Below are 13,075 nucleotides of genomic sequence, written 5' to 3'. Positions count from 1 at the left end.
ACTCGGATCTTGGCAGGATCCATACTCACTTGATTGTGAGAGACTACATGGCCGAGATAGTGTATCTCTGAGAGGAAGAACTCGCTCTTCTTTGCATTCACATGCAACTCATGCTTTCACAATTCTTGAAACACTAAGTCCAAGTGCTTCCGATGTTCCTCTTCCGACTTAGAGAAGATGAGTATGTCGTCAAAGAATACTCCCGTAAAAGCTCGATACGGGCTGAAAATGCGGTCCATCATGCGATTGAACGTCGCAGGAGCATTGGTCAAGCCGAAAGGCATTACCAAGAATTCATATAGTCCAAAGGTTGTGCGGAAAGCAGTCTTATGGACATCCTCAGGGGCGATCCGTATCTGATGATACCCACTCTTTATGTCTATGCGACTAAAGACACTTGCACCCTGCAACTTATCAAGTATATCATCAATCCGAGGGATCGGAAAGCGATTCTTGATTGTGATCTTGTTGAAAGACCGATAGTCTATGCACATTCGAAACGTGCCATCTTTCTTCTGCACCAGTAGAACTGGAGAGCAGTAGGGTGAAGCACTTGGCCGTACTAACCCTTTCTCTAGAAGCTCGTTGCCTTGCTTCAAAATTTCCTCTTGCTGAGCAAGACTTACCCGATAAGGGGGTTGATTGGGAAGCGAGCTACCCGGTATGAGATCTATGCGGTGATCTTCCGAGCGTACCGGAGGAAGTTCATCAGGAAGTGTTTCCGTGAAACAATCCTTGTACTTTTCAATAAACAGACTAGAGAGAGAGTCCCTACTAGTTTTATCCTTTGCAAAAATCAAGTAAGCAGAAACACACTTCTTCATTTCTTTCTTAATGAAGATATGGCTTACAATTGGGAACTGCCAATCTCCTGCATCAGCTTGAATCTTTATTTTCTTACCCCCATGATCAAAAGTGAGGGTCTTTTCCACATAATCGGGAATAGGTGTCATGTGGAAGTGCCATGGCATACCCAAGATGATATCACATCCCTCGATGGGTGCCATCAAAAATGATTCGCGGTCCTTGTACTCGCCAATCCGAAGATTGAGCTGTCCTTGCACTAGAGTTGCATTGGTTGTCAACCCCTCGAATGCCGATCCGGATGTAACCGGTGTGCCAAGCTGAGCCGGTGTGAGGCACAAACGTTCTGCAGTATCCGGGGAGATGAAGTTATCCGTGGATCCTGGATCATAAAGAATCAGTACGTTCAAAGACCCCCAGCCCTTCAGAAGTTGACACTTCCCTTTCTCCATTTCTGTGTTTCCTTGAACATCTGGGGATTACTTGCCGTTTCCTTGAGGTGCATCCCCACATGGCGTAATTTGGATTTTTCTGTGAAGTGCCCATTGGTAAAGGCGACTTCAAACTTTCTAATGAAGGACAGTGCTTTGGAGATGTCTCTCCGTCCGTTGTAGGTTTCGAACTTGATCTCCTTGTCGCCCGATTTGAAGACTCTCATGCGATGTTGAGACTTGCGACCATGCTTCTTGAATCGAGGTTTATCTTTAGGTTGATGTAGGGTAGTGGCAGTAGTAACGGCTTTCTTCTTCTGACGAGATGATCGAGAAGTAGAAGTATAATCTGGAGAGTAAGATGGAGATGAGATAGAGATGTCCTTGCTCTCGTCTAGCAGAGAGAGCGCTTTTTCCTGGCCTTTCCTTGAAGTAGGCCGTTCATTCCGATCCGAAGATCCTTTGTGCACCTCGGCACGTTCTTCTTCTCTTGCCTCCTGTGGTCTCACGCCAACAGTGTTGTCTGGATGCTTGGCTGCATCAGTTCCATTCGTTTTCTTCATTCCGCCCAAAAGCTTTTGGACGTCTGGCAACAGTAAGATTTGTTGCAACTCCGCAAGCTGAGCTTGCACTTGTTGAAGCTCCTCTTCAACGCTTCTCCCTTGGCTCGACATGGTTCTTCCCGTTCTTCCCGGAATCGTCCTTCTTTGCAGAGAAAGAGAGGAGTCTGAGCTCTGATACCACTGTCACAAAACGGGAGCGTACACGAGCACTTAGAAAATCTGAAAATTATAATTCTTTGAAAACATGAGAGAAGGGAGGAGATCGACACAGTATTGGGGACCAGAAGATGGGCTGGTCCCCCCCCGTTAAGAGTATTCTTTTATTCAGGGAGAATTCTTATACAAGCACGAGAACCCGAGGAAACCCCTCCGTTCTGTAGTCTTAGACCTGAAGGTCGTGCTTTCCCGTAAAGGGCTTGGGCACAAGCCCGTTCCTTCCCGTGAGGGACTTAGGCGCAAAGCCATACTTTCCCGTAAGGGACTTAGGCGTGAAGCCGTACTTCCCGTGAAGGGCCTTCCCGTGAGACGGAGATTCCTGCAAAACAAACCACACAAAGCAGCAATTCTCAATGCGTATCAACACCTTATACCTGTCGCTCCTTGCTCAGAAAATCAACCTCCGTACTCAATCATCACGCGAGCACTTGCAAATTCCGTCGCCAGTCTCTGCTCCAGAATCCCAGCGCTTGCACTTCCTGCTGCTTCCGGTGTATGAAAACTGGAATGCTTGCTGCCCTTTTATAGGCTCTGGCACCTGGCGGGAATAGCGGCCTAGAAGCAGAGCCAGCGCTCCTAAAGAGAGGAGAGAGAAAGATCGCAAATTCAGCCCCCCCCTCTGCGTAGCTTTTCTAGCGTTGCCTTTTTTTGAAGTACTTGCTTTATTTTATTAATAAAGGCCCGGTCACTTAAAAGTGACCGGCCACTTTAATAAAATAAAGTGTGAACCTGTTCAAACTTTAAAAACTCACTTAGTCAATGAAAACAATGCTACACGGACACATTCCAGGCGTCCCCGGGTGCAGGACACGACACAGATGCAATGCAGACACAGACTCCTCGCGAAAAAACATCTGTCCTCCAGCGACCGTTCCTGCTTTTCGTAAAAAGCGTCATTGAACCCATCTTTATTCTTGTGCTTGCGTTCTTACGCGTATTTTCTTACTCAGTTCGGATTTCCTCCTTAGCCTACGGGATGCCCCCTTACTGATGCACCAGTCACCCATCATGTGACGCATCAGAGGCACTCGTAACCCGGCCGTTTCCACCGAACTTACGGAAACTCCTTCGCGATGTTTACCGTCACCCATCAAATGACACATCAGAGTCGTCCTGATGGCAGTTCCTGTAGCTACAATCTTTTTAACAGTTCTTAGTGCAAAATATCCTAAAAAAGAGATTTAATCATTAAAAATAAGAAAATAGTCCAATTAGCAACACAAATGCTGTTACAATGTTCTAGATGTTGATGGAAACTTGATGTAGGTACTTGGTTCTTCGAGGCTAAGGATTGGATGCTGAAAATGCGAAGGGTTCTCAGGGCTGGAATCTGCAACTTGCTGGCGATAAGGGCTGAAATGCAGGCTGAATCGCTAATCGATGAGGCTGATGCTAAAACGCTGGTATGGAAGGCTTGAAAACGCTGAAGTTGAGGTAAAACGCTGGAGTGCTGAGGCGCTGGAAACGCTGAAGATGCTGAAAACGCTGGCTGATGGTACTGTGAGTCCTTTTGCTGGTGCTTAAGGGTACTGTCTTGGTTGAGAGACGACCTCGTAGGTCACTTATATAGGAAGGTGAAGTTGTCAGAGTGAGCAGCGGAAGGTGGAGAGAGAGAGAGAGAGAGAGAGAGAGAGAGAGAGAGAGAATGGTGATGGACACACAAGACACACATGGAAAAGGCTGGCAAGCCCCAATAACTCCAGATGACAAAAACTGTTGTGTACAAGATGGCAAGATATGAATGGGAGAGTGCAGCCCCCCCCTCCTATATATAGGAGAATAGGGAGTGGGTAGGGCAGAACAGAAGCCCCACCGACCATGCACAAAAAACCCATAAATGAGGGAAAATGGAAAAGGACCAGAATAGGTCCGGTCGAGTAAAGCGCTGAGCAAAACCCTAAATGTGCCTGAAGATCCTTGTCCAACAGGTGTACGGGTGGCCAACCCATAACCAAGGGCCAAAGCACGTGACGTCTGTGAAGCCTGTAGGCAGAGTGCGAAGCATCTGGAGATGAAGAATCTAACACCCCCCCTCAACGACAAATGCGGAGTCGCTGCGAAAGAGATGCAACACACCTAGCAAATCTGGAGTGTGAAAAGAAGAAGCGCCAGCCAAACAAAAAAGCCACGAACCGTCCAGTACCAATGTGATGATGACCGAAGCTAGGTCACGCTGATCAAGTCGCAGAAGGAAGCTAATGGAGAGGCTAACAACAAAACAAGTCGTTGAAGAGGATATATGAGGGAAAGATGGAAGACGAGCAGGGAGCTCATCGATGGAGGTCAACAGAAGAGAGAGAGAGACGGAAGAGAGAGAACCCCCCCTGAAGCACAGCACTCTGACACAAAAGGATACAAGGCCAAGGTGGTAAACCGGCAAACTCCAAGTCAAAAAGTGATCTCGATCATAAGAGGGAAGAAGGAGGTGGATGAAACTAGAGGGTGAAGCCATCGGCCTGTGAAGGGCTAGAGATGGCGGTGGCAGACGTCTGTCAAGAAGCCATCCCATCCTCAGGATCTGAATCCTTCTTGCGGTCCCGCCGTCGTTTATAACATTTGGCTGCAAAATGACCTTTCTTTCCACAATAGGCACATAATGTCAGGGCGAGAAGGTGTACAACCAGGTCTAGACTATCCGGGAGCACTACCACCCCTACTGAATGTAGAAACCAATGCAGTAGAACCCGTAGAGGCGTCTGAGGTGGCTCTGTCCTAGATGCGCGAAGCAATCTGCTACACAGTGGGTAAGAGCTCCTCCCAAGTGATAGTAGGGCGCGTGGAGGTAGTAAGTGATAGGAGTAGGGCGCGCGGGAAGCTTGAGCAACAACCGAGTTGCCATGCCCTCGGAAGAGATCTAGTGTCCACAAGCTGCTAGCTGGCTGATGGTACTGTGAGTCCTTTTGCTGGTGCTTAAGGGTACTGTCTTGGTTGAGAGACGACCTCGTAGGTCACTTATATAGGTAGGTGAAGTTGTCAGAGTGAGCAGCGGAAGGTGGAGAGAGAGAGAGAGAGAGAGAGAGAGAGAGAGAGAGAGAGAGAGAGAGAGAGAGAGAGAGAGAGAGAGACAATGGTGATGGACACACAAGACACAGATGGAAAAGGCTGGCAAGCCCCAATAACTCCAGATGACAAAAACTGTTGTGTACAAGATGGCAAGATATGAGTGGGAGAGTGCAGCCCCCCCCTCCTATATATAGGAGAATAGGGAGTGGGTAGGGCAGAACAGAAGCCCCACCGACCATGCACAAAAAACCCATAAATGAGGGAAAATGGAAAAGGACCAGAATAGGTCCGGTCGAGTAAAGCGCTGAGCAAAACCCTAAATGTGCCTGAAGATCCTTGTCCAACAAGTGTACGGGTGGCCAACCCATAACCAAGGGCCAAAGCACGTGACGTCTGTGAAACCTGTAGGCAGAGTGCGAAGCATCTGGAGATGAAGAATCTAACACCCCCCCTCAACGACAAATGCGGAGTCGCTGCGAAAGAAGATGCAACACACCTAGCAAATCTGGAGTGTGAAAAGAAGAAGCGCCAACCAAACAAAAAAGCCACGAACCGTCCAGTACCAATGTGATGATGACCGAAGCTAGGTCAGGCTGATCAAGTCGCAGAAGGAAGCTAATGGAGAGGCTAACAACAAAACAAGTCGCTGAAGAGGATATATGAGGGAAAGATGGAAGACGAGCAGGGAGCTCATCGATGGAGGTCAACAGAAGAGAGAGAGAGACGGAAGAGAGAGAACCCCCCTGAAGCACAGCACTCTGACACAAAAGGATACAAGGCCAAGGTGGTAAACCGGCAAACTCCAAGTCAAAAAGTGATCTCGATCATAAGAGGGAAGAAGGAGGTGGATGAAACTAGAGGGTGAAGCCATCAGCCTGTGAAGGGCTAGAGATGGCGGTGGCAGACGTCTGTCAAGAAGCCATCCCATCCTCAGGATCTGAATCCTTCTTGCGGTCCCGCCGTCGTTTATAACATTTGGCTGCAAAATGACCTTTGTTTCCACAATAGGCACATAATGTCAGGGCGAGAAGGTGTACAACCAGGTCTAGACTATCCGGGAGCACTACCACCCCTACTGAATGTAGAAACCAATGCAGTAGAACCCGTAGAGGCGTCTGAGGTGGCTCTGTCCTAGATGCGCGAAGCAATCTGCTACACAATGGGTAAGAGCTCCTCCCAAGTGATAGTAGGGCGCGTGGAGGTAGTAAGTGATAGGAGTAGGGCGCGCGGGAAGCTTGAGCAACAACCGAGTTGCCATGCCCTCGGAAGAGATCTAGTGTCCACAAGCTGCTAGCTGGCTGATGGTACTGTGAGTCCTTTTGCTGGTGCTTAAGGGTACTGTCTTGGTTGAGAGACGACCTCGTAGGTCACTTATATAGGAAGGTGAAGTTGTCAGAGTGAGCAGCGGAAGGTGGAGAGAGAGAGAGAGAGAGAGAGAGAGAGAGAGAGAGAGAGAGAGACAATGGTGATGGACACACAAGACACACATGGAAAAGGCTGGCAAGCCCCAATAACTCCAGATGACAAAAACTGTTGTGTACAAGATGGCAAGATATGAATGGGAGAGTGCAGCCCCCCCCTCCTATATATAGGAGAATAGGGAGTGGGTAGGGCAGAACAGAAGCCCCACCGACCATGCACAAAAAACCCATAAATGAGGGAAAATGGAAAAGGACCAGAATAGGTCCGGTCGAGTAAAGCGCTGAGCAAAACCCTAAATGTGCCTGAAGATCCTTGTCCAACAGGTGTACGGGTGGCCAACCCATAACCAAGGGCCAAAGCACGTGACGTCTGTGAAACCTGTAGGCAGAGTGCGAAGCATCTGGAGATGAAGAATCTAACACCCCCCCTCAACGACAAATGCGGAGTCGCTGCGAAAGAGATGCAACACACCTAGCAAATCTGGAGTGTGAAAAGAAGAAGCGCCAACCAAACAAAAAAGCCACGAACCGTCCAGTACCAATGTGATGATGACCGAAGCTAGGTCAGGCTGATCAAGTCGCAGAAGGAAGCTAATGGAGAGGCTAACAACAAAACAAGTCGCTGAAGAGGATATATGAGGGAAAGATGGAAGACGAGCAGGGAGCTCATCGATGGAGGTCAACAGAAGAGAGAGAGAGACGGAAGAGAGAGAACCCCCCCTGAAGCACAGCACTCTGACACAAAAGGATACAAGGCCAAGGTGGTAAACCGGCAAACTCCAAGTCAAAAAGTGATCTCGATCATAAGAGGGAAGAAGGAGGTGGATGAAACTAGAGGGTGAAGCCATCAGCCTGTGAAGGGCTAGAGATGGCGGTGGCAGACGTCTGTCAAGAAGCCATCCCATCCTCAGGATCTGAATCCTTCTTGCGGTCCCGCCGTCGTTTATAACATTTGGCTGCAAAATGACCTTTCTTTCCACAATAGGCACATAATGTCAGGGCGAGAAGGTGTACAACCAAGTCTAGACTATCCGGGAGCACTACCACCCCTACTGAATGTAGAAACCAATGCAGTAGAACCCGTAGAGGCATCTGAGGTGGCTCTGTCCTAGATGCGCGAAGCAATCTGCTACACAGTGGGTAAGAGCTCCTCCCAAGTGATAGTAGGGCGCGTGGAGGTAGTAAGTGATAGGAGTAGGGCGCGCGGGAAGCTTGAGCAACAACCGAGTTGCCATGCCCTTGGAAGAGATCTAGTGTCCACAAGCTGCTAGCTCATCACGGAGCAGAAGCATGCGGGATATGAAGTCCTGGATAGTCGAAAATGACGAGACCTTTAAGTCCATCAAAGTCTTTTCCAGAGCGAGAATCCTTCTGGGTGTCTTCACCTCGTACATGTCGCAAAGGAAACCCCATACCTCATGTGCAGTGGTGTGAGAGCGTAAAGATGTCAACACGCTATCCGCACAGTTGATGAGTAAGAAAGAGTCAACTCTGCGATGGTTCAGAATCCACTAATCCACCATAGCCTGTGTAACCACAATACCTGATCCGCCAGAAGCAGTACCATGAGAAGAAGTAGATGAGGAGCCATTACTTGTAACTACAGAAGAAGTGGTAGCTGATGATGTCGATGCAGGAGCACCAGATGGAGGAGCAAGGCCGAGACACGTGGCATTGGCAAGATTGGTAAGCCGGTCCCAAAGGTCAAACTGCATAAGCATCACCATGATCTTCACCTTTTAGACAACAAAGTTGGAACCGTTAAGCTTTTCGCCGGGAGGAAAGATGGGCATGGCTGGGAGTGTTGCCATAGATACAAACAAAAAATCAGCAGAGAAGTCTCGTGTGTAAAATCAGAAGTAAAGGTAAGGATAGGATCAGATAGAACGCCAGAAGACCGCGAAGTAGGGGGTACGTGACGGGAGAGGCAAGGGAAACCCGAAGGGGTGCCGATGAAGCAAAGTCGAGGTGCTGTCCAAACCTGAAATCGCAGCAAAAGGGAGCTTGAATCACCGCAAGAACGCAGGGGTTTGAGCAAAAACGCCAGGTGATGAACACCGGATGCCGAGGTTGGTAGGTGAGGGCTGTAAATGCACCAAAGAGGCTGAAAATCTGCAGGTTAAGTGATCGAAAATCGCTGGCAATAGTCACAACTGTTCAGCTTCCAAGCAGGAAGATCAAGGGGCAAGGAGCGGGGCTCCGGCTATCCAAGATCAGCAAGTAGAGAAGGCTGATGGAGAGGGTAAAAAAAAAAGATGGTCGAATGGTGTCCTGGCTGCCACAAAAAAAACGCTAGGAATACTTGTTGCTGTCCTGCCCAAAAAACGCTAGGGATTAGTGCTGAAAAACGCAGATCAGTGGGTTGTCGTCCTGCAAAAAAACCCTAGATCCACAAGCTCGCTGAAAAATGCTGATGCAAGGGAGTCCCTCCTGCAAAAAAAACGCTAGGCCAAGGATGGGAAAAACGCAAGGCAGAGGAGAGGGCAGGTGGTGGCAATGAGGCAGAGGGAGGGAGGGCAAGAGCAGAGGCTGCAGAAGATGATGCAGATCCACAAAACGCTAGGGCTGAAGCAAAAAACGCTGATCCAAAAAAAACGCTAGTAGATCTGAGCAAATCTTCACGATGAAAATCTCCGCAGTGTCCTCCCAGGTGAAGGAGATGCCTGATCCAAGCCTAGAGCTCTAATACCATGTCAGAGTGAGCAGCGGAAGGTGGAGAGAGAGAGAGAGAGAGAGAGAGAGAGAGAGAGAGAGAGAGAGAGAGAGAGAGAATGGCGATGGACACACAAGAGACAAATGGAAAAGGCTGGCAAGCCCCAATAACTCCAGATGGCAAAAACCGTTGTGTACAAGATGGCAAGATATGAATGGGAGAGTGCATCCCCCCCCCCTATATATAGGAGAATAGAGAGTAGGTAGGGCAGACCAGAAGCCCCAACGACCATGCACAAAAACCCATAAATGAGGAAAAAATGAAAAAGGACCAGAATAGGTCCGGCCGTGCAAAGTGTTGAGCAAAACCCTACATGTGTCTGAAGATCCCTGTCCAGCAGGTGTACGGGTGGCCAGCTCACAACCAAGGGCCAGTGCACGTGATGTGTGTGAAGCCTGTAGGCAAGGTGCGAAGCATCTGGAGATGAAGAATCTAACAGAAGTTGGGTCGAGCACTGTATTACTAAGCGTCCACAATGATGGAAAATAAAGCTAAAATGTCGCTTATTAATAAATTGATGAACTATTAATAAGAGGTGAAATGTTATGTGGAGCGCAAGTGATTGATGGTGTGTGCTCAGGATGAGTGCTTAGTGCATACTCAAGGTTCATTTTTATTGAATGAGAGAGTTCCTTTTACTTCATGAGAATTGTGCGATAGACTAGAGAGAAAGAGAATGATATTGTGAGTGAAGGTTCTGTGAGCGAGAGAGAGAGCGAGAAGACTACACATGGGGTCCCAAACCCCCCTCTCTACCGCTAGAGAGGTATTTGCTTTAGATTGCACAAATGTTGTTACAATGTTTTAGATGCTAAGATGTTGACGAGGACTTGATGTAGATGATGGGTTGTTCTGCGAGGCTAAGGACTGGATGCTGAAAACGCCAAGGGTTCTGAGGGCTAGAATCTGCAACTTGCTAGCGATAAGGGCTGAAATTGATGGTTGAAAGCGCAGAAGGCTAAAAAACGCTGAAGACCTAAGGTCGCGAAGTCGGGTAGTCGGTGGAATGGTTTCCTCTGCACTGGATTCATTGCAAGAAGCAATGTGTGATGTGGAAAAAGGGATCGGATACTTCGTAGAAGAAGAATCCTCTGAGCTTTGATACCAACGTAATAGACTTGGACACCCCAAGCGAAAGATCTATAGCAACAACACAAGAGAAATTTGCAAACAATTAAACTGAACTTGAACGAGAGAGAGAAAGAGAGAGAGTCGACATGAAGCAGCGGAGTTCCACCTCTAGATGCATTGGCCCCAAAGATTGGCGCCCTTTCCCAGTATTTCTTTATTATTATGCTTCACAAGGTACAATGTCTGAGCGTCCTCTCTCTGCAGTGCTCCCAAGCTAATCTGCTAGTGAAGAGGCCTTGGCAACTTATTTAAAAGCCCCTAGCCAAAAGCATACAAGTGAAAAGCCCTGCCCCAAAAGCTTCTACTCCAAAAGCTAGCGACCAAAGGGCTGTCCGTAAATCAAGGAAATTCGTACAGTTGCCGCGTCAGCATGTTCCGCGTTTTTGGGAACGTTCGTACAGCTAGCTGCGTGAACAATTTTCAATAGTTCCTTTATTTAGGGTTTTAGGCCCCTCGATCAATCTCTATGAGTTGGGAGAGGTTAGGCTCAAAAACCTAACCCCTTTGGGCCTCTCGGCCAATATCTGTAAGTAAAGGGTCATGCCACATCATAAGTTTGTGACACAATCTATTTAGACCTTTTAAGGGTGAGGTGCCAAAGGACAAGGGGCCAGGGGAGTAAACTAAGGAGATTCTTATACCGGATTAAATTCTAGCACACAAGGCAAGGAAAGTGAAGGATAAGCTCGTCCACATATAATTGGTCCACTACAAGAATTATCCAATCTTGATGCAAAGTGGATGGAGGAGGAGAACCTGGCAGATACTCCTCAAATACTAGAGCTTTACCTTGAGATTTTTGGTCTAGTTCCGACTATTTCAGAAGTGCACGTTGAATCAACGGGTAGAATCTGGTGCGATGAGTGTTGCTCAAGAAGGGAGGCACTCCGGTCCTTTGTCACAAATTGGTCAAAAAAAATTTAGCGTCAACCGATTCCTCTCTAAGATTTTTGAAGGTGCTGACAGTGTGACAACGTGCTTGGGCAGTTATTTAAAGCAATCATATGTGACGTCTGTCACATTGTATTACAAGAAAATGGCAGAATATGGCAAATAACCTATAAGCAAAGCACATTATAGCTTACAATTATGAGACAAGTATGGTGTGTGTCGGCATAAACAAGAGCATTTAGCTAGCAATTACACATGGTCTTTGGATTCACATAACCTACATTTATTAAGCAATATGTTTGTTTGATAGCAAATTGGAAAGGAATGCACGACATAGGATTGAGATTAAGAGGCAGTGTTTAAATGACAAGCTCAAATGTATGACTCGCACGAATAAAGGTTGCCTACATTGAACATCATTGTACAAACATTTAACAGTATGAGTGCGACATTGCATCACCTACATAGTCACATTATAGAGCATGTCAATCGACTTCACGTAGCCACCAGGTTTTGACAGGTGAAGAATTCTAACAAACAGATTTGGCCTCAATTTCCTTGCATGACGGAATGTCTCTTCCTATGAGTGTCCGTAAATTTTCAATTTCCCTCCTTCAAGTACATCCACACAAAGGTGAAAAACTTGGTACAAGTTTTCGGCGCCTTGCAATCCTTTCACATTTGTGAAGCTGAAAAGTCTATAGATGTCTTTGGTAGTTGACAACACTCAACATCAGTAAAATCCACATCAAAAAGGCTTTAATTGCAAGTGCCCATTTCCTAGAGCATGATAAACATATTCCAAGGCTTATGCTCTAGAGCATTAAGATTCAGATCAAATGGGAAAAACCCATTGTATATCTCTATATGACAGTAGCCCAAGAGCAATACAGAAATCCTCTATCTAACCTGATGTTGCACGCTCAAGCATACTATAACCATGCTTGCACAGATATGCATGTTGCTTGCATTTACGCTAGGAATTGCGTTGTCCCATCGAGTGAAACATAAAAAGTGGCTTTCACCAAACCCTATTTTACTACAGAAAAATACGCTCCAAGGCGCCATTCTGGCATTCCGCAATGGTGTCTTCTAGGTCAACGCAATCTCGATGACGACAGACAGAATGAATCATTTCTTAGAGAACATAAAATTGATGTGAGAGCAAATGGACCTGCAGAAGAAGAACGCAGATGATGATTCAGCAGGTGTCTGTGGCAATGGAGATATTTTGCGTGGTCTCGTGCCGGCTGCGCTTCGAAAAGCCACGACCTCCCCGCGTTGTTATGGAAACTAGATAAGTTTCTTCTGCACAAATTAAATTTGCAAAGAGTTCCCTCTCTCTCACTCTCACACACACACACATTGATCTAAAACAAAACGTGGCATTTGTGAAAAAAATATTACAATGTACATGCAGTGAGACTCGAGAGCATTCCTTCAGTTACTTTTGCAATTTGACTATGGGCCAACTTTGAGAAGCACTTAAGACAGGTTAAACTGTATTGTTCATGCTTCTTAAACAAAATTCAATTAAAGCGTGCTTGTTCATTGAGACATTGCATTTCATAGCAACACTACAAGATCTATGTGCGTGTCTATGTACAATATCTAACAAAAGAAGGGAAAAGGAGTCTTTGTCAATCGAAATGCAAAGCTTTGTGTTATGAAAACATAACTTTCAACTTTTATCCTCATGTTAGTACCTTGAAGACACAAATTGATTGTTAGCCTAAATTGATGATGGAGTCCTTGAGCCAAATAGAATGTTTGCATGTAAGTCTTAGGGTTAATGTCTTTTCTTTTGGTCACAAATCTTGGATAGTTACCATACTCTTACTTGAGTTGGTTGATCCTTGATCAAAGGGGACTAACTTGGGAATGCTTTGCTCTATGTACCTA

General features: G+C 46.8%; 1 protein-coding gene across 2 annotated transcripts in view; it reads right to left on the bottom strand.

Annotated features, from left to right (window-relative positions):
• The window catches only part of LOC147461325 (uncharacterized), a 101,418-nt gene extending 88,899 nt beyond the window's left edge, over nt 1-12,519 (bottom strand). Inside the window, exon 1 of one of the 2 annotated variants that reach the window (XM_086508899.1) lies at nt 12,348-12,519. The gene's annotated coding sequence lies outside the window, so the exon portion shown is untranslated. The remainder of the gene's footprint in view (nt 1-12,347) is intronic. The other variant, XM_086508898.1, reaches the window with a different exon arrangement.
• Between the last annotated feature and the right edge of the window lie 556 nt (nt 12,520-13,075).

This window comes from Adiantum capillus-veneris, chromosome 3 (assembly GCF_014529385.1).
Source record: "Adiantum capillus-veneris isolate H3 chromosome 3, ASM1452938v2, whole genome shotgun sequence".
NCBI lineage: Eukaryota > Viridiplantae > Streptophyta > Polypodiopsida > Polypodiales > Pteridaceae > Adiantum > Adiantum capillus-veneris.
This window is presented reverse-complemented; position numbering and strand designations above follow the sequence as displayed.